Genomic DNA, 27,298 nt, shown 5'->3' with positions numbered 1-27,298 from the left:
GCTTCAAACAGGTTTGCTCTTGTCATAGCTATTAGTGCCAGTCTTTCAATAGCATGTCATGTTGATTGGCAGACACTCCCTTTCCTCTTTTGTGAAGAATAACAATTTTAGTGTGTGCTTGAAATAAAAACCTAGTATAAATGATTTTCTGTTTTTTAAAGGAGGAAGCGAGCTTCCTTGTAACCTATGTAGATTGCTTTGTATTGTGTTTCACAAAAAATTAATCCATGTTAAAAAAAATCCAACTCACTTGATTATTTTTATAGCTGTCTTCTATGAGTAGGCTTTGTATGCCTGGCAAAGCTGCCATTGCAGGGTCTTTATCTAGGTAGTCATGACTGTGGAGTTGGACCTTTCTGGGTAGCACATGAAGGGAAAAAATGTAACGTCATGAAAGCGTTTTTTCTTCTCCTGTAATACATAGCTTGTGCTGCTGCTGTTGAAGAGCTTAGGCACTCCTTTCATAGTTTCATAGTTGCTTTTCCTGAACAGTCAGCATGTGTTGCTGCTGAGTAGCATGAAAGGAGGAGCCGAAATATTTTGATGCAAATATTACATCATATAATATTTAAAAAAAAATCACTATTAGGTATGTTTTAATAAGTGGGTGGCATCCTCAGGTGAAAATGAAGGCCATGAATTCTGCTAAAGAAAAATGTTCAGAATATAATTTTAAAGGAAAAGGAAAAAACTGCCTAGACAAAAGTCTCGGACAGGTCTTAACAATATCTCTGATTAATACAGGTAGATTGTCTTTCATGTCATGCAGCATTTTTCCATCAGATAATTGGCACTAAGCTGTAGGGCCCTTGAGCAAGTGCTTTTCATATTCGATGCAGCAGCAATAGCACTCTTAGTCACCACCTTACACTCTGTTCAGTGCCTTTCTGCCTGGGTCCCGCTACTCGTCCCCTTCCCCGCTACAGCATCCTGGTTTCCGTGGCAGGGACGAAATGGTCATCTGGCCTGGAAGGGAGCATGAGCCATGCCACACTGGCCAACACAGAAATTCCCATTGGTTTTGGAAATGTCCGTTGAGCACTAATGTCCACCATTTCTTTTGGGGTTTCTTTCTGTTTGCTTTCCTTGATGCAACGTGTGCCACCCCCACATCCCGTTAACTGCTCGACGTGGAACGTTGGCTCTTAACCTCTGGCGGCTCGGATGCCTTGTCTGCCTGATACACTTTTTCTTTTGTGCTTCTCCTAATTTCTATTTTACTTCCAATAGTTCTTCATAATTTTTCCCATCTTTTCATTTACCAGATCTTTGGTACCTTTCAAATGCTAAATGCTCTCCCATATATCCTTAGTAACCATGCTGGATTTTTCTGTCCTTTTTAATATTTAGGTTTTATTGGATGAATGTAGATTGCACCTTCTCTAACTGTGCCTTAAATAATTGCCACTTAAGGGAATTAAGAAGTACAAGGGAGGGAAAATGCTGACCCATAGACTAAGCAGAAGGAAAAAACGTTCCCACTGGGTCCAATTTCCTAAGAAGGACCATCAGGATAGTGACTAGGACCAGAAATTATGGGCTGAATGACCTCTAAAAAATTATCAGTTCAAAGAGGAGCTTGTCTATAACTGTTTGCGCTAAAGCAAATGAAGATAGGTAGAAGTCACATAGAAGAAAGATTGCTTCACTTTCTTGGTTAACATATAAGAGCATAATATGAAACTATATCTTATATAAATACATTGCATGCCAACTATCTATAACTCTCATGTCATGTCAGAAAACCATGGAAGCAGATATCATCTCTCTCAACTCCCAGTAAGTCAGTTAGTGGGGATCCCCTTGTTCTAAATGGGAAGATAAAAAGTACATCTTCTGAATTTAAGATACTTTATGCAGGTCTTGCATTTATCGGAAAGAGTGTGTGCTCATCAATATCTAATGTCAAAGAAATGGGCTGTATTAAAGAAACCACTGCTGATTTTATAGAGATGTTTTCATTCTCTGAGTCATTAGGGTTTAACTTTCATATAATATTCTCTGATAATATAAAGAGGCCTTAAAATGAATGCAGGTTTTGTATAAATTACATAGGAGCCTGAGCATAAATGAAAACTTTGGGCTTCAGAAAATAGAAATCACTGGCTCAGCCTCCACATGACTGGATTAAACACACTGCTGGTTTAAATGAGTGCAGCTCCCTTGACTTCAGTTTGAGAAGTATGGGCCTTTGGTTCCTGGTCTGAAGAGAAGGTGTCAGACTTCCAGAAGCAGAGTTGCAGGACAGGTTCCTCTAATGTAATTAAGAGGAGTTTTCAGATACATGAAGCAGGCAATCAGTTAATGCTAGTCACAATACCTGCTTAAGTAACATTTCAGAAACCTAGCTTCTTGTTACTGGAATATTTTTTGATTAAGGATCATTGTACTGTAGCTAAAGGATGGAGTTGGTCACTATATAGTATTTGGGAATATAACAGGGTTGTAGAGGTGATCAGTGTACTTACAAAAAAAGGCATTAAGATAACTATTGTATTACCACTGTAAGCTGTGTCCCTATGTCTTTTGTATCTTGCCAGAATGGTGGTACTTATTTGAAGACTAGGAAGTAATAGCAGATAACAATTCTGAGAACATAGTTTGTAGAAGATTTAAAAGAATTGATCTGCTTTGAAGTAATAGCTGTCCAGAGGAAACATAAAATGAAAGCATCTTTTGACAAGAAAAAAAAAGATAAAACCCTGATTATCTAGTTATCTTAAGAGATATTAGAAGTTTTTAGGCAAACTTTCTCAATTTAACATTAATTTTAGATTCAGAATATGTATCTGAAATTCAGATTTTTTTTTTTTTTTTTTTTGCTAAACAAAGTTTGAAATTGGGAGTTCTTAAACAACCAATTGAACACTTAGAAGAAGGGGGTTTTTTGCAATCGTTTTTAGAATGCGTGAACAAGGTGAGCATAAAAAAGGAGGAGCCTTTGTTCAATGTCTGGAGTCCTCAGGTATTAATGCCCCCGCATGCCCTTGGGATAAAACTTCTTGATGATTTGAATTTAGCCTTGTCCGGTAAAGATTTGTCTATAAATTCTTACTATTTTGATACCGTCTTTATAATATTCGTTGCTGACCCTTTCTTTTTTAATCCACCTGCATCAGAGCAAATACAGCCACTCTCAAAACTGGCAGTAAAATTTGCTAGGCTGCTTGTGCTTGCTTCCACCCATTCAAGCAAAAATCTGAAAATATGAAGCCATAGATATAGCAGTTTGTGAAAATCATGGAATCTCAGTAACCTGTAATTAAGTGTAGCCTTATGTGTATTGTAGATCAGAAAGGCTAACATGGTAAGGGAACATAATCCTCCATTTATGTTTTTGTTGTGCTGGGTTGTTTGTTGCATGTGCTATTTTTTGCAAACTTAGGAGCCCATGGAAATGATTAGCTATATTTCCTTAAATGTTTTGAGATAGCAAATTTAAAACAAAATTATAAAATTCTAGAATTATACAATTAATAAGAAAAATGGAATATTGATTGGGATTTTAAAACTAGATTCAAATTAGAATAGATTTTGCAAATGCAGTATACGTACCCACTGACTTCAAAAAAACCTGGGAGCTGTAAAGTAAACTTTTTTTTCTTTTTTTTGTCAAATAAAACTATTTCTAAGTTTGATGGCAAATGTACAATAAAAAGAAACTTTGAAGAGATGAGTGGAAGAGAGGCACCAGTTGCAGAAAGACTTGGTCATATTGGGGATACTAGTTAAGTATTCAGCTAAACAAAGAGTAAATGGTTATAAATGGTGTGAACAGTATAAGGTTCTTGAGCATCTCGGGAAAGCGTTACCTCGAGATACTTCTATGGATTCTGAAAGAATGCTTTAGAGAATGCTGTCTCTTATCAAAAATGGGAAAAATGATTGATCTTTTGGGGTGCTTTTGTATAAGGTAATTCCGACGAGCACGAATCAGGTTTTGATAGGTGGTTGTGCAGGTGCACAAAAGTGGCTCACGATGCAATCATCATCCACTTGGTAACATGAGTGTCTGCTCTATGTGGTGAGTCTGCTGTATAATATAAGGAAATAAGGCTTTTATCTCACGTGTCCCTATTGTGACATGGGACACTTTCAGGCACATTTGTTTTTTTCACAAAGCTTTTTTTTTGTGATTTATCAGTTTTGTAGGCTTTGCCTCTGCCTAAAGGAACAGCTGCTTTTCTGCTCAACCAGGTTTTTGAAAAGAAATGTAGATCCTTTCATGTTAGCATTAATAGGTGTAAAGTGGGCTGATTAAAGTTATTTTTGCTAATATTTTTAAAGAAAAATCACTGTAGATTTTGTAATCCAAAAAGATAGAATATTGTGTGGTTCTGCTGAGAAATCTGATTGTTCCTGACGCTGATTGGCAGAAAGAGGTTTTCTTCTTGGATAATAAAAAAATACAGATGTTACAGAAAGAAATGGCAAATAGAAAATTGCACTTCAGTTTAAAATTTAAAGATGATGTTAGTAAAGCTTTTATTGTGCCTTGATTTAGCTCTTTATGTTACATTTCTCAAAGCAGTTCCCTGTTTCTCCAAATAGTGCTGTGTACCTGCAACTGACTTCACCATAGGTATAGGCCTGAATATTTGTGAAACATTAATATCTGAATTTTTATTAGACTGTACTGTTTTACTGTAGTATTTTAGGTGAATAAAACAAAGTACTGTCTCCTATTTCCAGCAATATGTAATTGTTGTATATACACTTACTCTCCACCTGCACTGTTAAAACAACGTATGAAAACAGATTTAAAAATTTACAGATAAAATAATTCATAATAGACTTTGGCCATCTTGGATGAATGGAACCAAATTAGAGCCCTCATTTCTCAAGATTTTCTGAATGTAAGTCGACCCATATGAGAACCTACCAGTGTTGTTCAAGTATTCTGTATTCTGTATACAGATACAGAACACAAATGCAGAATAAAGAGTCTATATTTGAAGAATGTTTAGAACAGGTAGTCTAAGTATTTAGGGCATTGTTGTAATTTTTAGGAAGTCTGATATGTTTTGAAAACTCCATGTTATCAACTAGTTCATATTAATTAATTAAAAAACCAAGAAATAAACAAAAATAAACATAATTTCTAAAGCTCTGGTAAACACATAGAGTGTTATGTAGAAGAAACTGTAACATTGAGAATAGGGAGAAGCAGAACCAAACCCAGTTATTGGTCTGTATGTTGTTATGTTGAAATGTTTCACTTCACTACAGTATGGTTTGTACAGAACAAGATGTTCTCCAATAATTAAAAGCCTTAGGCTTTCTAAGGGGCTTAGAACTAAATGCGGTTACTGTTGTAGTTATATGAGGCCGGAGATAGCTTGAAATGCATATTTTTACTTTCCAGTGAACTTTTATTTTTTGCTTTCACAATAACCATGTGTGCCCCAAGTAGCTCAGTAGGTGTATTGAACTATCATAAATGTTTTTCAACAAAGTAAGGTCTGTGAGTTTCTAACTAACATTGCTAGACAGGATTGTGTAATTGGGTAGGTTTATAATTTTATCATCTAGAATCTGAATAAATATTGTGTCATGAAATATAAAACTGAATTTATTTAATCTATGACATTCAAACACACACTTCTTATGCCAATAAAAGTATTATGTTTGTACTTCTTACATTGCTAACAGTATCTGTGGCAAATTCATTATTCTATAGTATCATGATTTGGTTTAGTTTTGATCATATAGAACTGAAGTTTCACTGGCAATTTTTGTATTTAAAGGCTTGTTAATCTGCATTAATTTCTTAGTTTGGTATGGATTCTTAGCTGAAAAATATAGTACATCACTGACTGTTCTATCACCTGACAGCAACTGATAAAGCATCCATGCAGAAAGTGTCACAAAAGGTTAATATTTATTGATTTTATGGCTCTACAACCAAAGTAGTTTTGCCATCAAAGATGTATGGCCACCAGCAATGGAATCTGTAAAACTGCAGGTTGGACGCTAGTTTTTATTATAACCTATGCCAGTACTCTGGCCTTAAAAAATGACAGATATTTAATTTAAGACAAAAGGCTTTGAATGTGCAGCTACTATACACCTGGAACAGGAATTTAGTATTCTAAAATGAAACACAAGTGCAAGGCTCTAAAGCTTAAGGGGGAAAGACACACAACCTTGCATTGCAAATGACAATCACATTTAGCCTTTTCATCCACTTAACTATGTACTATTGATCTGTAGAAGGTGCCCAAGCAAGTCATAGCTGAAATTATGAGCAATAAAGGGCTTGCTTCTTCAAACAAAAAAGTATATAATTAGTGGGAGTGGGGGAGGGGGCAGAGCCTGGGTTTGGTTTTAAAAGCGTTTAAACAAGATGGAATGAGTGCAACAGCAGTGTTTAAGTGTAAACAGGGAGAAATCTGGTTGCCTTGAAGCATAAATCCATGCTCTGGTTGCAGCTTGTGTGTAAGAATTAGGCGTGCACTCCAGCCTGTGCATTTATCTCCATCAGGATTTGCCTGACAGAAAGACAATCTGTTGGTTTGCCTACATCAGCTAGGGAGGGTAAAATCTTGCAAAGCTTTGGTTCTTCTAAATGCATCTGTAGTTTGCATTTTTATTCTATTTTTCATTTAGCTGACTCTTGGTATCAACTTTTTCATAACTGATAGTTTTATTGATATTTCCAGAAGGTTTTCAAGAAGATATAAGAATACCTGCTGAAGTGCTGCAAATTAGTCTGCTAAAAATATCTATACATGAATAGCATTTATACAGGGAGGTTTGTAACGAATGGTAGCGGGATCAGGCCCTAAAGAATGCCTGTTAAACGAATATTTATTACAGGATTATTATTTTTACGGTACAGTTTTGCATGCAGATTTTTCTCTCCTACTTTCTTTAAGGCTTAGCTTTCGGGACAGCGGTAACACTGGATTTGTTTGCGAACAAAACTTAATGATAATTCAACAGTGAGAAACTCTTATTCTAACCATACCAGTAGAATAAATTGCGTGGCATACAGTAAACATGCTTTAGATCGCCTGTCGTCTGTACCACATTTTTCTGTTGAGCTTTATACCACCAGTTTGTCTGGGTTTTTTTTCCCCAGACAGCTTACCCATTTTATTGTGCTCATTTAGAGGAAAGAAAAACAGTTTGTATCCTTGAAAGGCAAGAGAATAGTGAGTGGAAAACTACTTTTATAGCTAAAATACCATTATAATATATGGCAACTAAAATTCTAAAATTGAAAGAGAAGATACAACAGAAAATCCTAAATCATTTTTTTAAAGCCACTGACAATTTGAAATATCCCTGTGAAGATTTCTATTTTTTGTCTTCTTTCCTTGAGCTTAGTAAAATGTGCTTTTGCAAATGATTGTTAAAATAACTTGTTTAATTTTGATAAGTCAAATAAGATCCATTCCTCATATAACTCCACCTTTTTTATCTTAATGACTGTGTCATTAATCTAACATTTTCCATTTTTATTGTGCTTCATTTTTCCCCCCTTCTGATCACTTTAAATTATGACTATGAAATGGTACACATTCAGCAGCGGCATGCTCTGACTGCATTTTTACATCCCTTCTACCAATTTATTCTCATGTTTTTAACTTTCAGTACAGCCAGGTGCCAACAACATCGTGGCTGTATGATGTCCATAAGTGACTTCCAGGCTACAGCTCCGGATGGCAGCTTAGTGACAGAAGGTTTTTCAAACACTTTATTTCATTTTTTTAAATTAAATATCACTGCTATAAACCATTCATTATAGTTTATAACACCTTCACCCCAAAATTGGTCATTACCTCGGGTAATGGCTGATATGTTATGTTGTTAGCTGATTTTAACAAATGATTTTGTGGAATTATTACTTAATTCATAATGTAATTAAACTTTAGTACCCAGCAATACACAACTAAAGCCATATATTTATTTTAGATTGCATAACCATGAAAAGACTGCATTCCTTAAATCATTACCATTCATTGAGTAAATAAAATTAATTTATTACTAACTTTGCCACACACAAATTTGACATAAAACTAAGGGATGAGGAAGAAAAGAGGTAATTCCAGACTGCAATTCATTGGACTACATATGCTAATGGGTAAAGCAGCACTCTGACCTTCCTCATTGTGCGGAAGGCTCTTGGAATTCGTATTCTACTTGTTCTCCCCAGGCTTCCTGATTCATCTTCAGGTAAAGGGTCCTATGAAGTGGTCCTTCAGATTAGGAGTACGATTCATGTACTGTAATACTTCCTGAATACCTGTGTATGTCCACCACATGTGATCCCTTGCTTGTATTACTGGTAATTCTGCAGAATCATTGTGCGTCTAAAACTTCCTAGCTAGAACACAGCACCCAAAGGGGTATTTGTTTATACCTCTTTAAGAAAAAGTTAATGTGAGCCAAAAATTTCTATTTTATTCCATTTGATTTCAGACTTGAGTGAGGATATAAAGGCAGCATAACTCTATTGAAATCACTGTGCCTCAATTTACCAAAGGAATACTGAGAGCAAAGTCCTTTCTCAAGAACCATCCATGTGGCTCCACTCTGATGAGCTTGAAAATGCATTGGTGATTATTAGTGTTATTGGTGCCATTTGTGAACAGAGTTTGAGGCTAGTCTGGTTACAGGTGCCTGCATGTCTTCTCTTCTTGCCCTTGATACAAATCAGTTCCATTGGGGAACCCGTTCCACTGCACAGGTGCAGTCTGAATCCAGGCTGCTAAAGCTGATGTGCATGCATTTCAAAGCTGCAGTGCCAAGGGGCAAGCCCAGCCCAATAATCCACCAGAAAGCCAGCAACATTATTGCATTAGTGTGCCTACATGGCACTTGCATCAGATGCAGTTCGCATCTGGCTGATCCACTGTGCAGCAGGGCAGTGAGGAGGCCGAGGGCTTCTGTGCTTCCAAGTGAAGATTTTTCTGTTGGAGTCTATTGGCTAAATTACTCCAGTGTATTATTTAGACATCAGATAAGGAGAAGAAAGTGCCTGTCTGGAATACTTACATCACAAGAGGTAATTGTGCTGGTGTAGGTTGGGAGACGGACATCTAGTTTTTCCAGCTGTGCACAGTGCTGCTCACTTCCCATTAGTCTGCATACTCAGCATCTCGTACACAGAGGTGTGCAGAGACCCTCAAATGGGATCTAAGGATATATTGCTGATAGATAACTAAGGCACCTGCCCTCAAAGATCAGTAGAACATGACCTGGCACTTTATTAACAATTCTTTATTATTTTTTCTTTAGTTAATCAATTAAATTTCTTTTTATCCACCATTTCGTCAAGTGTACCTTACTATAATGCTTTATGAAAAAATTAACTCAGACTTTCTTATCTTTCTTGCTAAAGTTCTAAGTTTGATGGCATCACTATGTTGACTGGATATTACAGAACAGATAACTGGTACTGTTTTTGTAATGTAAAGTATGTGATTTTATTGTTTGTTTTTATATCTCAGACTTCATCTTTTATTAGAATTTTGAACATTTGGGGAATTTTGACCCACACAACTTTTTTTTTTTCTGTATTGGTGAGCAGTTGCAATCAGTGTTTTAAAGTTTCAAACTGTCACTTAACATTCCTGCAGAGGAAGAAAGGTGACTGGTAAAAGTATATTTGAAGTTGCAGTGCTCTCAGTTAGAAATTGGATGAACTAGTCACCTGTCTGTATCTTATAACATGATAGCTGTTAAAGAATTATGTTAATTACAATGTGTTTGTTTCAAAATAGCTGTTTGAAGTATCTATATTATTCCTTTCTGAGAAGCATTTGGGATAGAGAAAAGATTGGTACAGATGCTAAAGGGTTAGTTATGTTTCTGAAAGCATGCAGTTATTAATTAATGCAACTCAAACTAATTGCAGATTAACTAATTCCTTGGAAATTCATTGTGAAGTGAAAAAAGCAATGGCTGTAATTTTGAGGAATATGCTCTGTATCTTTCATACCAAACCACGACAACAAGTCTGTATTTTAAGTGCAAAATGAAAATTAACTTCATACCTCTACAAAAGGGTTTTCCTTTGTGTGTGAGTGTACGTGTGTGCGTGGACACACATGGTCAGCAAAATTCTGGTCAGTGACAAACTTCCTAGAAGTCAGGAAATAAGTTTATTCTGCCAACAAGTGCTCAAGATAAATGGCTGGACTGCTGATGACCAAAAATAGTAGGCTTTGACAGTGCAGCCTATGAAATTATGTCATGAGTATTTTTAATCCACTGATCTTCCCCTGCTGCTGCCTTTTTATTTATTTATTTAATGTAAAGCAATATTTTTATGTTGCAAGTATTTTGTTATTATCTTCACACCTAGCATCAAGTCACATAATGTTAGTTATCTTATCTAAGAACATACAGTCATATGTAATATATTTTGTGGTTGGTATAAAGCATCAATGGAAAATATTATAAACCCACAGCTTAGAAAGCTACTCATTATTAATCCTGTATCTGGGATATTGGTACAAATCTAACTATTGTTACTACTTCATTTACTACTGATTGAGTGAAAAAAATGGTATTTCTAAGATGTAGATTTATGAGAAAAAATCTGGATATATTAATCTTATTAATATGTAAGGAGGATGATTGGGGGAGTGGCTGTTAGCCTTTCTGTAGCTTTTGTAACTACTGTACTTCAGGAGTGCAGAAGTGGTATTATATTTTAGAAACAATCCAGATAATTTAAAATTTCAATCCTCAGATAGAGAAAGAGAGAAACTGAGGTACAGAGAAATTAAAGTGCAGTTCTATAAACATATTATGTACTTAACTCCCTTTTAAGTGTCCAACTTTCCAGCGCATTTGTACTGGACGCTCAGTACAAACATGCGTTTAATGATGTGGCCTATTTCAGGCTTCTGTGGGAAGTCGGGGAGAGATCCAGCAACCAGCCAAAGTTCCTGCCCCCCAAAGAGCTAGTCTTCCTCTAATACAGGACATTATTTTCCAAAATTAAAAATGCATATATTCTACTGTAAAGAAGACATAAGTTAATAGCAATATGCGGTCTTATTAATCATTATTCTTTGTTAATGTGGCAAAAGGACGTGCTGAATAGGGCTCCATTTCAAAAATGCAGTGGCTGCATACATTAGGAGTCAAGCGAGGGAACATACACAGGAACGTGCTGTGGTATTGTAGAGAAAAACAGTATGTTTCTTTTACTGTCACTTGCTGTTGATAGCGGTATTCCCTAAGAACGGCTGTTCTGTAATTCCAATAGCATAGCTGGTCCGTGGTCAGAGAGCCAAACCTAAAATTTAATTTTGTCTCACTGTGCCATTTCCTACCTAGATTTACTATTCAAGGATATTAATCTTAAACAGTGTATTTTGTAATAATGGTGCCGCTGTTGGTCAATACTGTGGCCTTCATTTGAATAGGATATATGTGCTAGCTGATTTGATTCCTGGTAATAGCTCTCAATTTACAGATGGTGTAAAGATGTACAGATGTAGTTCACATTAGCCACATTAGCCTTGTGCTCTGTAGACCACTGTGAAACTGTGCCCTCCACCTTAAGCAGAGAATAGAGTGAAGTTTTGCTCTTCTGCTGCTCCAACCTTTATAGAGTAGAACAGCAGACAGCACAAATTAGAGAGCTTGGGTGGAGTTTTCTTCTTTGTCTGAAATTGCTGAGAAGTAGATAGAAAGCTGGGCCAATGTGAAAACAAGATAACCTCCAGAAACTATGCCATCTGTGTCCTTCTCCTATTTTGTGAGGGATTGGGTGGGAGGAGGGACACAGACTATTCCAGCAGATTTTTATCAGCAAGAATCATTAGCTGCAAGTGGCCTCAGCTTGAGTATCTCTGAATGTAGCTGTTTTATGCTAGGAAGCAGTTGGCTCTCATGTAGTCCAGGAAAACAGGGAAATTGGTTGGTCCTCTTTCCTCATGCATGCCTTCCCAGCTGTACCAGGCATGAATTCAGTAGAGTTAACATTTGGCCCCTTCTCCCTTAATTTTAATAGTTATCTTTGAAAGAAATTGCCAAATTATTAAACATTTAATATCTCAGCAGTTATAACATATCATTTTAAAACTCATGTATAATATTCTTTTATGAGCATATATAGTGCACCTTTGTGTTTAATCATTAACAGATATATTATAATGTCAATATATACTGTGAATGGTATTTTAAGCAAACCTTCTACTCACTTGGCTGTAAACTTGAGAGAAAACATTGGTTTCACCTTAAGGTTTTAATTTCCATATGTTTAGTATAAAATCAGTATTTTAAGAGTGACTTAATAACAGTCACTTTTAATATCAGAAATAACAACTAGACAACATTTACTACTTCTACGCTGAACATTTCAGTTCAGAAAAATGTAGGAGGAGTGTCCAGGTTGTAATTTAAACATTTATAAACATCATTGTAGTTCATCTGAGAAAGCTTACTTCATTGGGCCTCAAAGGACAATCTACTCAATTGCAGCATTGCTCAGATGACCACTCCAGTGGTCAAAAAGAGCTTCCTAAACATTAGACTTGGATACCTGGATCTACTTAGTACTTCACCATTACAAGTCATGAGCAGTTCCACTGACATGAATAAACTAGGATCCGTTTAAAATTGCTGGAAAAGAAAAATCCAGTACATTGTCTTTAAAAAAGAGAGTTAAAAAGCATAAACACGATTATTTGAGTGTCTGTTCATAGATGTATGGACTAGATAAAGAGCACTTTGCCGTGTGCCAGATGATTTGGACTTTAATTTTTCGTGAGATGTTGAGGTAAGGTAGCGCCTAATGTGAGTAATTGTGAGAGAATGTGACCTTTTTGAGTGATTGTTTTCTTTTTTATAAGGACAGTGAACCTCTGAAGTAGTGAACCTTATAACTGAAATAACTTTCTGTTGGAAAGTATTCATTACACTTTTGTTATGCTGTTTATCACAGTGAACCAATTGCAGCTGGCTGCATCCCATTTAAATCTTTTGTCTCATGATCCGCAGTCCTTCTCCTCTGTCTTGCTTTCCAAAACAGAGCATAACCAAACATTCGGAAGCGATAGGCAAAACCGATAAGTAATTCATGAACTATGATTTGAGGAAGAATTTCATCAGTGAAACGTTTTTGTTTACGTAGCACTAACAGCATTTCTTCAGTGACAATGTTAGAAGTACAAAAAAGGCAGAAGGTGACTCAGGGTTCGGGCCTGCTGATAAATCGTTTCTCGCAGCGACTACACATCTACAGTTGCGACCACTCTGTAGATTTCATTTAGCAGTGGCAATGTGTTGCCCTAAATGATGAAAATTATGAAAGTCTAGTGGTAAAAGGGAAGTGAAGGATTACTGCTCTGTGTGCATTTAATTTTTGCCCACTCCAGCTTGAGGAAGGCCATTCCTGACCAGTCTCGCTTATTCCTGCCTTTGTCTCATGACTCCAGGTTATTTTGCTACGTGTCCTTGAAACAATTGCTTTGTCTGTGCCGTGAATCCTTGCCAAGTCTTTTCTGAGTGCCCAGAATGCACAAAGGTGTAGTACTGTCATTCATCCAAACAGTACATCCTTTACAGTGAAGCTGTGTTTTCATTAATATGGTTTGGCAAAAAAATTATTTTTAAAGGTGGATTGGTATACAACTTTATATTTCACTTTTATATGCAGAATGAATCTAATACTGAACATGGATAACTTGTCAGGATTTAGTCATGGAAGGAAGTATTATATCCAAGGTTCCTAAAACCCACATGAAATTACATGCCAGTTTATTGTTCAGCTTGATCCAGTGATGATGTGAAGAGAGCTTTATGAGGTAATCAAGGATTACATGATCAATAAGAGCAACACCGAAGAGTAGAAAACCTCATTTAAAAAAAAAAAAGTGTTTCTTTCTCCCGCAAGTGCTGGCTATTACCAGAATCACCAGCACCAGCAATTTGTGCCTTTATTTGGTGATAAATTAAGCAGGTCTTCCTGAGCTCATACAAGCAGAAAGTAAGAAATGATCTCAGACATTTGTGAGTCATACTGTGTCTGATTAAGTTAAAGGTATAACAGATATAGAAAACTGCTGTGTGCGGTTATTTCAGGTATATTGTGATACTGATACTGCTGCAAAGAAGGATGTTGTAGATTTGGCATACATCACAATGTTGTTTCATCTAACCAGAAATGCTGAATGGTTCAGAAGAAGCACTAGTGACAAACTTTGAGCTGAACATATGATTATGGAGTTTACCAACTGTTTTGTTGTACTTTCCAGGCAGCTGATCTTGGATAGTGTTTTCCATAATCCAGGTGTGCTGAGACTGCTTCAATTGCATTTATCATTTCAATAAAGACTGAGTAGAGATTCATGCTCTGTCTTCTGTATTTTTCTTACATTTGAAATACTACAATGTTAGCTTTTCTCTTTGCTTTAAATTCCCACTCTGTTTCCAGATATATGCTTCTTGCACCACTGGGAAGTGATGGAGAAACTTTCTAACCAGAGATAGATGGGAATTAAAAGCATCTTTTCATGACTTATGCATTCACGCTGTTCCAAAATGGAGCAACATACTGTTCCGATATGCGGGCCCTGTGGTTTCATGCATTAGCTATTCCAAGAGGACTTTTCTCCTAAGCAGATAGGGCTCCATAGGGATACAATACTTTCTGTGTTGTAGAATTCTGTTAGTGAGCCTGTAGAAACAAGTAGTGCAGTTATGATCTACCTTCAACAATATGTTAGCTCTAAGTGGAACAATGTCATTTGTTTTTTATTTTGAGATATTTATTGCTATATGCACTGTCCTATACTTGAGTCTCTGGTGAACTTAGGTAACTGGTTTATGATATTATTATCCAAGTTTTCAAAGACTCTTAAAAGATCTGTTTTGTTAATAATCAGTATTAAATTTGCTTATGCCCTTCAGTGGGACATAAGTGTAACATGGTCCATAAACTTCCTTTACAGCTTTGTGGATATTTTGTACACTGTGTTGATTAATGAGTCATTGCATATCATGACTTCTTTTCCTGGTATTCATCATGCATTGGTTTGAACGGCAACATTTTCTTGCAATATATTTCACTGTATTGAACTCAACAAACTTATGTATGTAGTGATTATATTTTTCATAGGTGTCTGATTTTTCTAAGTTTAAGCATAGTGATATATTGGGTGCTTTTTTCTGACCAAAGCAAAATGTATCGCACCACAGGAGTGGTAACTGCTGGAGCAGCCAGCAGTTTCAGCTTTATGCTCTGTGTTTTCCTGAATCTAAGTTGTAAGTTAGTACTGCAGATACATACGATTGCAGTTTAGTTTGGCTTTGGCATCATGTTAATTAGGTGGCTTAGTTACTTTAGCTTTTTTATATTATGATTAAGCTGTATTGTTGTATTGTTAACCAGATAATAAAAATGATTGAGCAGATTTTATTATTTTATTTTAGGACTTTTTCCATGTGAGAAAGTTACTGTATGATAAGAGCGTGAGTTTATACCGTACTAGCTATTTTGCATGAGGAGTTAAAGGGAAGCAGTAAGTGTTCTGTACAATTTCATCATCTGACTCACTCCATTAATATTCTCAGGTAATAAAGACTTTGGGGTTGTATGCTCTTCCCCATCACAACATTCCCTGCTAAACAGAATAGAAACTGAAAAATCAGTAGACTTTCTGTAAATTTGGCTTTCCCTTTCGAAGTGTTTCAGTTCTACTTGCAGTAGAATTAGATTTTTAGCTGAATTAAACTTTGTCCGATTTATTTTTTTAATCATTCAGTTCATTCCCTAACAAAACAAGTAGAAGTGTTGTGAATGTCTTCCTTGTAGGTATGGAGATGTTTGGGACAAAGAAAGGTTCAGAAGCAGTTTTTAAAGATGACGAGATTCCAGTAACGATATTTGTGTGTGCTGATCAGGATCCTGCATTGTTATTGGTGAATGTGTAACAGAACTTCCTTTTTCCCTTTTCCCTGAAACCAGAAAGTCCTAAAAATGGGCTTACTTAAACCAGTGTCATTATCCATGTTTCCAATTTGTGTGTAGAAGAGTTTTTTTACACTGGAAAACAAAGTATGTGACCAAAACCAAGGTCTGGGTACCTGAGCTGTGTTTGAGGGAATAGCGAGTGACTATTCTGATGTAACCTCATAATCAGATTTTAACTCAGTTAAAGAATTTACTTGGAAAAGATCAGTTCCCAGGAATCTATGAACACAGCTTTACTTCTCACCTTTATCCCATTTCCACCTAAATCAAGGGCTTCTGAGGAGAAAATTCTCAGTATATTAATATGAGCTAAGACTATCTTTTTGTCTTTCTGTAAGGGTCATCTTTCTAGCTATGTCAGGAATTCTTATGTACAGCTTTGTATTTTATGTATTTTCTATGAAATAAAAAAGCAGCTGCTTATCTTATTGTTCTGTTTTTAATGACTATTATTAATTCAGCCTGATAATCTTTGCAGTTTTCACACTGGGTCTATAGAAGTTTTACACTAGTGTCACTGTTTCAGTTGGAGATGAGTTTTTTCTGCAATAGTGTCATAAAAACATTCTTTGATGTGTATTTAGTTGACCTGGTACAAGTTAATTTGTCTTTTTGTGTAGGCAGGTTCTTTTCTTTTCTCTTTCCAAGTCAGATGAAAATTTTTCAGACTTACTGACCAGATCACTGTCATGATGACTTTATCACCATTAAATCTATAAAACTGGTAGCCTGAGTGTTTTTATTTATTTATTCTTTTTGTTTTTCCCTCATCTAGTGTCTAATGGAGCCAAGACTTAGTTTGGCAGTAGTAGTAAAAGCCCAGCTTACAGGCTGCTTTGCATATGGAGGTATTCAGCTTTTGTTTTAAAAAAAATATTTGTATTTGTCGCTTTCCCTGCTTGAAAAGGCTAATTCTTGATTTTTATTAATAAAGTAATGTAATTGTCCTTTGAAAGATAAGAGCCTGTACCTGTATCTATTTTGTTGTGAAAACCTTATTTTCCATGCATATTAATCTCTTGGCTACTCACCTAAAAATACCTACATTGTTGTACCTGTTCAAACCAAGTTTATACCTATTCAAGAGGTGTTGCATTCTAGTTTGCATACATTGTTTAGTGCACTGCAGTAAAATTGAGTGTTAAGTGCAGCATGTTCAATTAATCCAGTAATATTTACGAATAACTTCTTGGTCTGGATTCTAAGCAGTCGGGGAAGCCTGGTCCCATGAGTGAGTATTTTCTAAGTGGGGGAGAAATACTTCTAGGATATTATTTTCGTAATTTAATTCTTTGAAAAATATGTGCAACTTTGAACATGGACATAAAATGGCAAAATCAAATGGCAAAGGATGTGCTCACAGGCCTTGAACAAAAGCTTAAGGAAAATACTGAATACTAAGAATTTCTAGCCGTTGCTCCACACACTCGTTTCTTCTATTGTGTCACTTTGATCTTTCTTTTGATGCCAAGAGTATTTTAGGTAAAGCCAGTGCCCTTACAGGAGTGTTAAATACCTAGTCTAGTGACCTAGACTTTTAATCCTCCTATAAATGCTTTGTGTTCGTTTACCTTTCAACACTCCAAATTAAATGTAGCTGCCTCCCCCATGTAATTAACAATATACAAGAAAGCTATTCTTTTGGTGTAATGTTATACTTGTGTTTGTGTTAGCTTAACATAATTATTCACTTAAAAATCAGATAGTTAATATATTATATGGGTAGCTCTAATACTGAGAAGCAGTATTTCCAATAATCTTGCTAGAAATGCTGGAACTCGAATAAATGAAAACAGGCGCGTTCTGCAGAACAGTTGCACTGTCATAGGTTACATTTGCTACTCATTTTGGACCATTCCAGTGACATCCCTCAATTTGGGCCACAAGTAAATTACACTTGGCAGCTTTCCTAATCTTGTTAATAATGCTGAATATGAATCTATCATACTCTTGAGACGCTGAAATTTGCAGGGATATGTATCCATGTTTTCAGGAAGAGATTCCTCAGAAATAACGGTGTTAAATGCATAGTCCAGCAATTCAGGGATCTTTTACTTCTAAATTTAAGACAAAACTGCTTGAGATGAAAATCCTGAATAAATATTTTGGTCTTCCAGGATTCTTTGTAATGCAATAAGAATTTTGCATTTTCTGTATTAACTTTTTAAGTACAGGGTAAATTAACTTGACTTTAGTAGCCCCAAAAGTCATGTAATACCGTGTTCCTACTATGCTAATATTTAGAACCAGTTAAGCATTTTCATTAGAGTTTGGTATTGTATATTGATTGTTTTTTCATATTTTCTTTTTCCTGGAGAGAATAAAATAGTTTTGCTTTTAAAACATTAAAGTGAGTTGAAATAGGCTTACTGATTTTTATGTAGACTGTAAAGATTGTCATCAGTTTCTCAATTGCTGTCATTAATATACATTTAGGTTACACAGGTTTTTGTCTTAATATGATCAGTCTTTATTTATGTAAAGTAAAATTCTGACACCGTTTTACTGATATACATTTAGCAAAGGCTAAATTCTGGATCTGTATTATTAAAATGCATAGAGCAGCTATCATATTCTGGGCTTCTGCAGAAATATGCTTTTAATTGAAGCAGAATTATAGCTATATATTATCAATGTGAGTCTAGTTAGAGTACAGCATTGGCTGGCACAGTGGACTGCTTCATTGTTGTGCTAGTGTAGCAGGCCATATTTTGTGGGTTTGAATTTAAATATGATCATAATGTCTCTAGGATAGGTGCTCAGTGCAGGAAGTGATCAAATAAAGACTGGCTTCTGCAAAAGTGTGCACTTCCAGTTGAAAAAATGAACAGGGCTAGATCCGTATATAACAGGGCTAGATCCTTATATCCAACCGTATTTGTATTTTAGATAGGCATGCAGTGCTCAACAAAGGGGGCGTAACATGCCAGTATACACAGTGCCTCAATATAGCAAATAATTTTGGAAAATAAAAATCCTTTTAACTTTGCTTTCTGAACAGAGGAGGAGAAAGAGGAGGAAAACGGTAACTTGGAAGGCAAACCTCAGGTTATTAAAAACACTAAGACAAGCTGGAGTTTTTACCTTTTTCTCCATCTGTAGTCCAAAGACAAGCTACAGTGACTTCCTGTGTTACATTTCATGGTGTTCCTGTTGCAGAATACTTGGTAGTGTTTCAGACAAAAGCCAAAATGCTGTAAAATATAATCCATACATTTTTTTACATTAAAACATAATCCATACCCCATATAGAGCAAAGTAGATGTTCAGTTCTTACCCATGAATATCAGTGTTCACATACTTAATTTTAAGTATGTGACTGAATTATTATCATCGATTTTAGTAGAGTCATTCGAGACCCTGAAGTTAAAAGTGCCTGCTAATGTTTACATGATAGGAACCTGAGTTTCAGGGCTAATGAGTTTTTATTCATGATACCTATGTAAAATATATTGAGAAGCGAATGGGAGGTGAAAATCTGAAAAAAAGTATTTAAAAGAAGAACAGTAGAAAAATGTGAAATCACATTCATGTCAACTGTTTTTCGTAACACAAGGACAGATCTCTGATACCATTGAAAGCCGGTACATTTGGAACGGACAGAAGTGTGTGTCTTTACACAGTTTAACTGTGTAAAACAGTGTTCCTCACTGCCACAGGTTATTGCTGATATGAAATTAAAGAGATCTTTCTCCAGCTGTTTCAGACAGTTTAGTGAAGGATGTTACTTTTCCCTTGAAAATCTTGCTATGCATAAAAAATACAAATATTTGCAGGACTGTTAGTTAGGAAGGACTTTTGAAAGACAGCTGATGTATCTGTTAACTGACAGCCCTTAGGAGCTGATTGACCCTCCCTGTTGACCAAATCTTTTCTAAGAGTCTTGAAGAAAGTTTGTTGCAACTTTATCTGAAATCCATTGGAGTCTGTATCTTGAAGGAGGTGGAGAGTACTGATAAGAAATGCTCTAGTGCTTCCATATGCCTCTTTAATTGTCATGATCTCTTCTATGCCATAGGTGCTGTTGAAAGATTTGCTAACCAGACAGGATGTATTTTATGTATTGCTTTATATCTGGAAAAAACAAAAAAAAACAAAAAAAAAACAATAAACCTCTTCCATTTCCAAGTAGGTCAGGTATTTCAATTATTAGGGACATATTAGTACCTAAATACTTCTAGATGAGCAGACAGCAATAAAAGTCAATTTTGTAACATATTTTTCAGCCACATAAAGCAAATTTTGAATACCAAAGTAGGAACTGCTTTTCTCGAGGGAATAAAATATACCAATGTAAGCCCAGTTGCTTTAAAACAGTTTAAATTCCAATAGTGCAAGTAGTCTAAAATTATCATCATCAGTGAGTACACTAATGAAACCTTGTTTTTCTTGTAATTTCAAAGCGCAAAAGCAGGTCTTTGGGGCATAAATAAGATGATATCTGTTTACAGATATCATACAGATGATATCTGTTGGTGAGTATCTGTTGGTGTCTGTTTTAATAAATGGTATCTGTTTTAATAAATGATGTTCAGATTGGAAATATTGTCTGATATTAATATATTTTGAAATCTTTGTTGTTAAGCTTTTCTTTTTTTTAATGAATGCTGTTGCCCAAAGTAGGCACAGACACAGATGGAATAGGCTTGTGTTCATTAAAAAAAAAAGAGGGAAAAAAGAAGAAAAGAGAGGATTTCCTCTCTTGTACAACTCTGTGTTGTCTGGCATAGGGTTATATTGTTGACTGATTGCCACAGAATTTTTATTTATGCTTTTTAATTAACAATTACAGTTTAAATGCCTCATATAAATCTATGGCCTGTGAGGGGGGTGGTGGTTGTTCAACTTTATGATGTTATTTTAGTATGCAGAAATATTACAGATTTCACTAGCCCCCTATTTTATAGACGTTCTTTTTACCTTTTAGAAGATCAAAAACGACTGCTTCATTCTGCGGTACTCTTTGTTCCAGTTTGTGTTATTTCATTCCTGAAACTTAAGAATCTACAAGCTTTTTCCTAGCGTGGTTTTTTTTTTTTTAGGCATACTGCAACTAAGGACTGTTTGACTAATACAGTTTTATGGGTTATAATGAGGGCACTTCAAATCATATTCACCTTTAATTTCTATAATATTATTGCAACAATGAATAAAATACCCAATTACCTTTCCACTGTGTCAAGGTCTTTCCTTTTTCCAAATATGTTGAAAGAAAGAAGGACAAAGGATTTAAATTGATCTCTTTTTATACTCATCTGCTCAGGTAATTGATTTCCCCATATTTAAAGCTATTCCGTCTGCCTGTGCACCACAGAGCTCTTTGCAAAGGTCCAGCCCCAGCAGGTTGATTACACACTTGTTACCTGTAATTCAATACAGCAGCGCCCTGTTTACAAAGTCCAGATTTCCTGTGCTGTCAGTTAGGGCAATCAGCACAAAGACCAAGAGCTTTTGGAACTAAATAAACAATGAGAAAAACATTCAGGGCTGCCAGCAACCCTTCACAGGTAATTTAACAGCCTTTGACTACACGGCATCAGTTGCTGTAGATGTTGGCCAGGTATGAAATCTGTCATTCGGTCTTGCCATGTTCTGCCGGTGGGGCTGCGTGTAATCTCTTGCTGAGGTTCACTGGAGCTCCTTCAACAGCCTGAGCCTTTACACCACACCAGCATGGCTTTTCTGTGACACTGTGTCCACATCTGTGGTCTGTCACCTGCCTGTCATGTGCTCTTCGTAAACAACTGAGCAAGCGTTTTAAAATTTTGGGATTAATGACATCAGGATTGCTCTCCCTTTCTTTCTGCCTTTTCCCTTGCGGGTATCTTGACCAGCAAAGCATTTTAAATTCCTTGTAGGTTCAGATACTAAGGAAGCAACTGCTTGATCAGCTGTGCATAAATGGGACGCTGTTTTTATTAGAAACAGGGAACAGAAAGATCAGTATTTTCTAGATGTCCTTTAAATGTTGGACAGATTAGTGTTATTGTCTAAAGCTTTATGTTTATGTATTTTTAATTTAACCTGTTTTCTTTCTGATACATTTGGTGCCTTTCCTGTCGATTTGGATAATGATTAGAAAAGTTGTTTTAAAGACTGTTGATGTGTATTAAAGCGGACAAAAGTCATCTGTGAGAATAAGAGAACAGGGACAAGAATTCCTCTGGGTCTGTGTAAAGAAAGTTCATGTCTTTTACTTTAGCAGTCAAATCTCTTTGCCAGCACCTAAAAGCAATGCTATCTATACAAGTTTAAAACTGCATCTGTTTAAAAAATCAAGCTAGCAAGTATAATACATGCAAGTTAGCTGTTTATTATTCATATAAACAACCCAAACTATCTGACAAATAAACATTTTATTGGGTGATTGCTATGTACGCAGATCGTAGAGACCTTCATGACTTCTTTTTTTAACTTATTCTTAATACATAAATCTATAAACATCTTGCAAACTGTTATGAAAAATCTATTTTTTCATGATTGTACAAGTTTAAGAAATGAAGTTGTTATAAGAACTTAAACAATGATAAGAACTGAAAAGTTTGAGAAAATATGTCTCAAATACTTAAAAGGAAACTCTTATGTCATAATTCTGGCTATACAGCAATGACCTTTGGATCTAGGTATGGGAAAATCTATTATTTAATTATAGTCTTTAAACAGAAACTGGTTCTTTATTTTATTTTTATACTTTCACTGATGAATTTCTGAGACCCTTTTAGTGGTCAGTTTAGTAGGAGAATGTTGAAATTATTGTATAATAGACATCCCCATTGCTTGACTCATATATCCACCCTGGAACTCGGCCTCAGGGAACATGGTTGCATAGTTGTAGATATATGCAATATCCATGGCTGAAAAGTGAATGCGTATATTTAGGGTTAGTTTAGATGTTCTAGTTATTTTCTGTGTCTGATTTTGGCAATGAACATATAGATTTAATTATAAAGACATGATTTGGGCAGAATGTTTGGTGGGGAACCCCAAACACTCTGCCCAAATCATATCTATATAATTATTATTAAATTATTATTTAATTATAATATTGCTGTGTGGTTTTTTTTATTATTATTATTGTTTTTAATTACATTGTTCTCTGCAAAAGTAGAGGCTGGAACACTTGGAGAGAGTTTACTAAAAACATTCAAGTGAGAAGTTCCAAATTCAGTTGGGGATCCTTAAATGTCTGTGGTGTTTCTGTACTACAGGGGAGCAGGGAAGAGGATAATAACAACAGTATTTTCTTTGTGCATTAATGGGGTCAGGAGCAACGCTGCAAGGTCAGTAATCTTACTAAGAGCAAACTCTTCCAGAAATTTAACTATTGCACAATGTGTGGGTGCCGTAAAATTTAAGGATTCCAGCGTAGAAAGAGCTAATGTAATTACAACTGACACAGGTACTCGACATGGTAACACAGGATGTAGCCACATCCTGCCTGGGCTGGTGCTTGGAAGCTTGTGCAGGAGGACTGTGACTCAGTACGATTGATATATTTTATGCTAGTGAAGCCATTATATATTCAGGATGGGTTGCACTTAACTATTTCAGCAAAGACAAAGTAATGAAGAGCCACAGGAAGGCTCTCTGCTTTTCAGAAGGAATATGGTCCCTCACCAAGCTGTAGCTCTGTTAGATATTGAGCAGCTTGACTATAATGTATCCTTACTAGGTTAAGTTCATCTTGGATAAAGAATGGAATACCTTTAATGGCATATATTGTCTGGGACTTTTATTTTTTATTTTACTGTACAAAATGATCAGTACCTGAAAAGAACTAAGATAATTTTGAGGCTTAGGCTATGAAATGACTTGGAAGGTTAACCACACTCACGTTATGCTCTGGAATTAGCCTTGCCTAAGTGAGAAATCAGCTTCCTCCATGCTCAGCTGTTTCACTCGGAGTTCCTGTGCTACCTTCCGTGTTTGTTGTGACAGTCACACTAAGCTAAAGCAGGCACCAAAATGCACCTGTATTCAAGAGAATATTTTTACATGATTTGTCACAGACTGTTTAGAGATTTCTCAAAAGTTTACCCACAGAATGAGCTGCATGATTGCTTCTTCCGTAGCATAAGGAAACTTGCCCTTTTTCGACACCCAGGGAAAATTGGAGAAAAGCTTTGGAGGACTGGCAGCTTTTGAATTGTACTAGCAGAGTGATTGCATTAGCAGCTGATAAATTATTCTGATTTAAGTTTTAGCCCTTCTCTTGTTTCTGGAGTAACTGGTGTGGTTTGCATGTGTGGATGGGAGCTGGATTTAGAGGCACAGCCTGAGTTATGTTTTTTTTGCTGAGAAGCAGCCCAGGCTGCTAGTCAGTAATTATTATAGGATTTGATGTTAAAAGCAGTAATATTTTCTGCCCACGGTAGGTCAAAATCAAGTGGAGGGCTCATGTTAGGACTCATCTTCACTTCAAGTATGATAATGAAAAAATTATGATTAAGAGGACTCGAGTTAGTAGATATCTACAACAAAATTTAAATGTACTTCTACTTCAGGAGCTCTCCCTCCAGTCAAGCTCTAACTCAATGAGATTTTGTCCTGGAGATGTCTCTTTAGAATTATGCTTCAGCTCCCTAACTATATTCCACAGTTAAAATATTTAGATTTTCTTAATTCATCTTCTGCCTGTAATTTTGGTCACATTTTCTTGTTTTATCGTGGTTTATTTTTGCCTTGTTCTGCCATAAAACTCTCACAGTGGGCATTAGTTCTGAAAATTTCAACAGCAACCATGTCCAGTTTCCCCCAAAAAAAGGCCCTTCAAATGTAAAAATCTATACTCCTGCATCTGTCTTTCCACTGGCATTCAGCTGAATGGAAAGCCCTGGCTACCAAGTGTCTCAGTAATGTGCTTTGAGGATACACAAATAAAACAACGTTCACATATTATTGCTTTCAAAATCAGTTTTCTACAGACTGTTGCTAGGTTTGATTCCAGGTTTCGTTGTTGGCTAGTCCTCCAGTACATCTCAATTGGCCGATCACGCACAATAACTCTAACAGTCAAAAGTAGTTGGGAAAAGGAGACAAAATGTCACTGAATCTTCAGCTTCCACTGCCAGTTTCCCATTCGCCAAATAGTCTGAGAGCATCTGAAGGCAAATGCCTCACATTCTGCATCTGCGTGTACAGGACAGAACTGTACGTTTTCATATTTTCCATAAAAAAATGGTTAGCAGTTGTTAGCTGTAAAATGAGCTGGTTTTCTTCTTCTATTCTAATGAATTGCTTCATACCTCTTCACTTCAGGGCAGATTTAATGCTGCCGTTGATATTTTGTTATCTCTGGAGTGTAATGTATTTGTGTTACAGTATAATTGTATTTTACACTTCTTTGTTTAACTTTTGATTCTCAAATGCATCTACCCATATCAGAGGGGAAAACAGGCTGAAGATATTTTAACTGTGTTCTAATCTTTCCTGACTATTAATTTTTAATATTTATTTTTAAACAACACATTATATATGTTTTCTTTGTCTCAACAATGCATCAATTAAATAGTATCAGGCCACAGTTGAAAATAAGAATATTACAAATCAATTTGATACATTTTTTCAAATCCAGAAGAGCATTAGGAATGCCAAAAGATTTCTTCCTTACAAGTTATTTCAGTCAGCAGGGATTTGTTTGTTTGTTTTTTTAACTGTGAATTTATGATTATGGATTCCTAAGTAGGTTATGGTTTCACCAGACAGATGTTTCTATGCCAGATGAAACTGGAATTACATGATGCAAACATGCATAAAATGATCAATTGCTGCTCTAAAGTGAAGTGGGTGATAAGCATAAAGCAATATGAGTAGCAGAGCAGGAGTGTTGCACAACTTCAGAGACGATTTAATAAATGTTAATTTACTATTAATTGTAGTGTCTTTTGATAGGGTTGTACTAAAAATCACTATACCTACCTGAAATTAAAGATAACACTTTTGACAGGTGAGCAAGAAAATCTAAAAGGAATGAAAGGAAGATGGGGGAGAAGGCAGCATTCACACTGGGTTGACTGTTGTATAAATTAACTCCGGGGGATCAAAAAGGCAATACTTTACAAAATGTATTTGTGGGTTTCTTTGCCATTCATGGGGTCTTTTCTTTCTTTTATTCTCTTGTTCTCTCATTCTCTCTCTTGTACTCTTATACTCTTTTCTTTCTGTCTTGTTTCCTTTTTTGCTTCTGCCATATTCTCTATAAATACCTTTCTTAATTGTTTCAAGAACATTTTGTTGACTGAAATGTTTACCTGTTTTAAGAATTTCACAAAAAAAAGATTTTATGACCTATGTAGTCTGCATTTTTGGTGTCTACAGATGTGTGTCAAGAAACAGCTGAAGTTTTTTCAGAATGTCACACTGGAACTATCACCACAGCCAACTTTATTTATGCTCTGAAAATGTTAGTTTGTTTTATATATTTTGAAATATTTCTTTTAGCATTACTAGAAGTTACACAAAGGGTAAAATATTTTTAAACTATCTACTCTTCTGAGATTTTGCCATTTGTATTTTCTTGAAGGCTGGGCTGCTGCTTGCAAATCCAAGGCATTTTGTTGCAGAGCCAGTGCTCTGAAGATTGTCTGTTTCACTCTGTTCTGGTATCACCAGCTCTCACATTTGATCACATGATAGTTAATATTTGCCTTGAAGCCCCAGCACCTGAATTCAGTTGATTACATGAGAATCTTAAATTACTTTTTTTTTTTTAAATGAAAGCATTGAGTCTTCAGTGTAGTGGAAAAATATTAAATGTGACTCTCATACTCATTAGCTTAGGCATAAGCTTGTACAACTTCATGTCCAGATTTAGTAAGGGCTATCAACTAGTGAGGCATTACCATACTACAGGAGAAGCATGGACCAAACTGAAATGAATAATCCTTGTTACTTCTGTGCAGGGAAAGCTTCGGCCCTTCCCTGTTCCGCACATCCAGAGCTGGTGTGGTCCCGGGTGGAAGAAGATAGCTCTTTTTGGCTTGGGCTTGGCATCACAGTTGCTGGAGGCAGTAGCAGAATTGCTGATGGTGGAAAAGAAAAGGAAGTGATTTTAGTCCTGGGACCAAGGAAATGTAGCAATCTCGGGAGAGTTGGCGAGTGGGGCTGGTGAGCTGCAGACCATTGCCTGATTCCTTAAGTGAGGTTCTGCTATTTGTCCTCATGTGTGGGAATGAAGGAGGGAGAAAGCATGGATTTTTACAGAGCTTATTTTGTTGACTAATGCTTTTTGCTATCCCCTGAACATAATATAAATACAGTTTTAACAAGGTATATGTTCCCTTTCTTAGCCTGGAAATAGGGTTTTTGTAATCATGCTGTTGATGGCTGCCTGCTTACATGCCACTTCTCCCTCCCTCA

At 36.0% G+C, this 27,298-nt stretch overlaps 1 protein-coding gene across 3 annotated transcripts in view; it reads left to right on the top strand.

Annotated features, from left to right (window-relative positions):
- ZNF407 (zinc finger protein 407) overlaps positions 1 to 27,298 on the top strand; it is a 348,080-nt gene that overhangs the window by 256,293 nt on the left and 64,489 nt on the right. The gene's annotated exons all lie outside the window — the stretch shown is intronic.

Source organism: Dromaius novaehollandiae, chromosome 2 (genome assembly GCF_036370855.1).
Source record: "Dromaius novaehollandiae isolate bDroNov1 chromosome 2, bDroNov1.hap1, whole genome shotgun sequence".
Taxonomy (NCBI): Eukaryota; Metazoa; Chordata; class Aves; order Casuariiformes; family Dromaiidae; genus Dromaius; species Dromaius novaehollandiae.
Note: the sequence above shows the minus strand (reverse complement) of the source record. Positions and strands in the feature narration are given on the sequence as shown.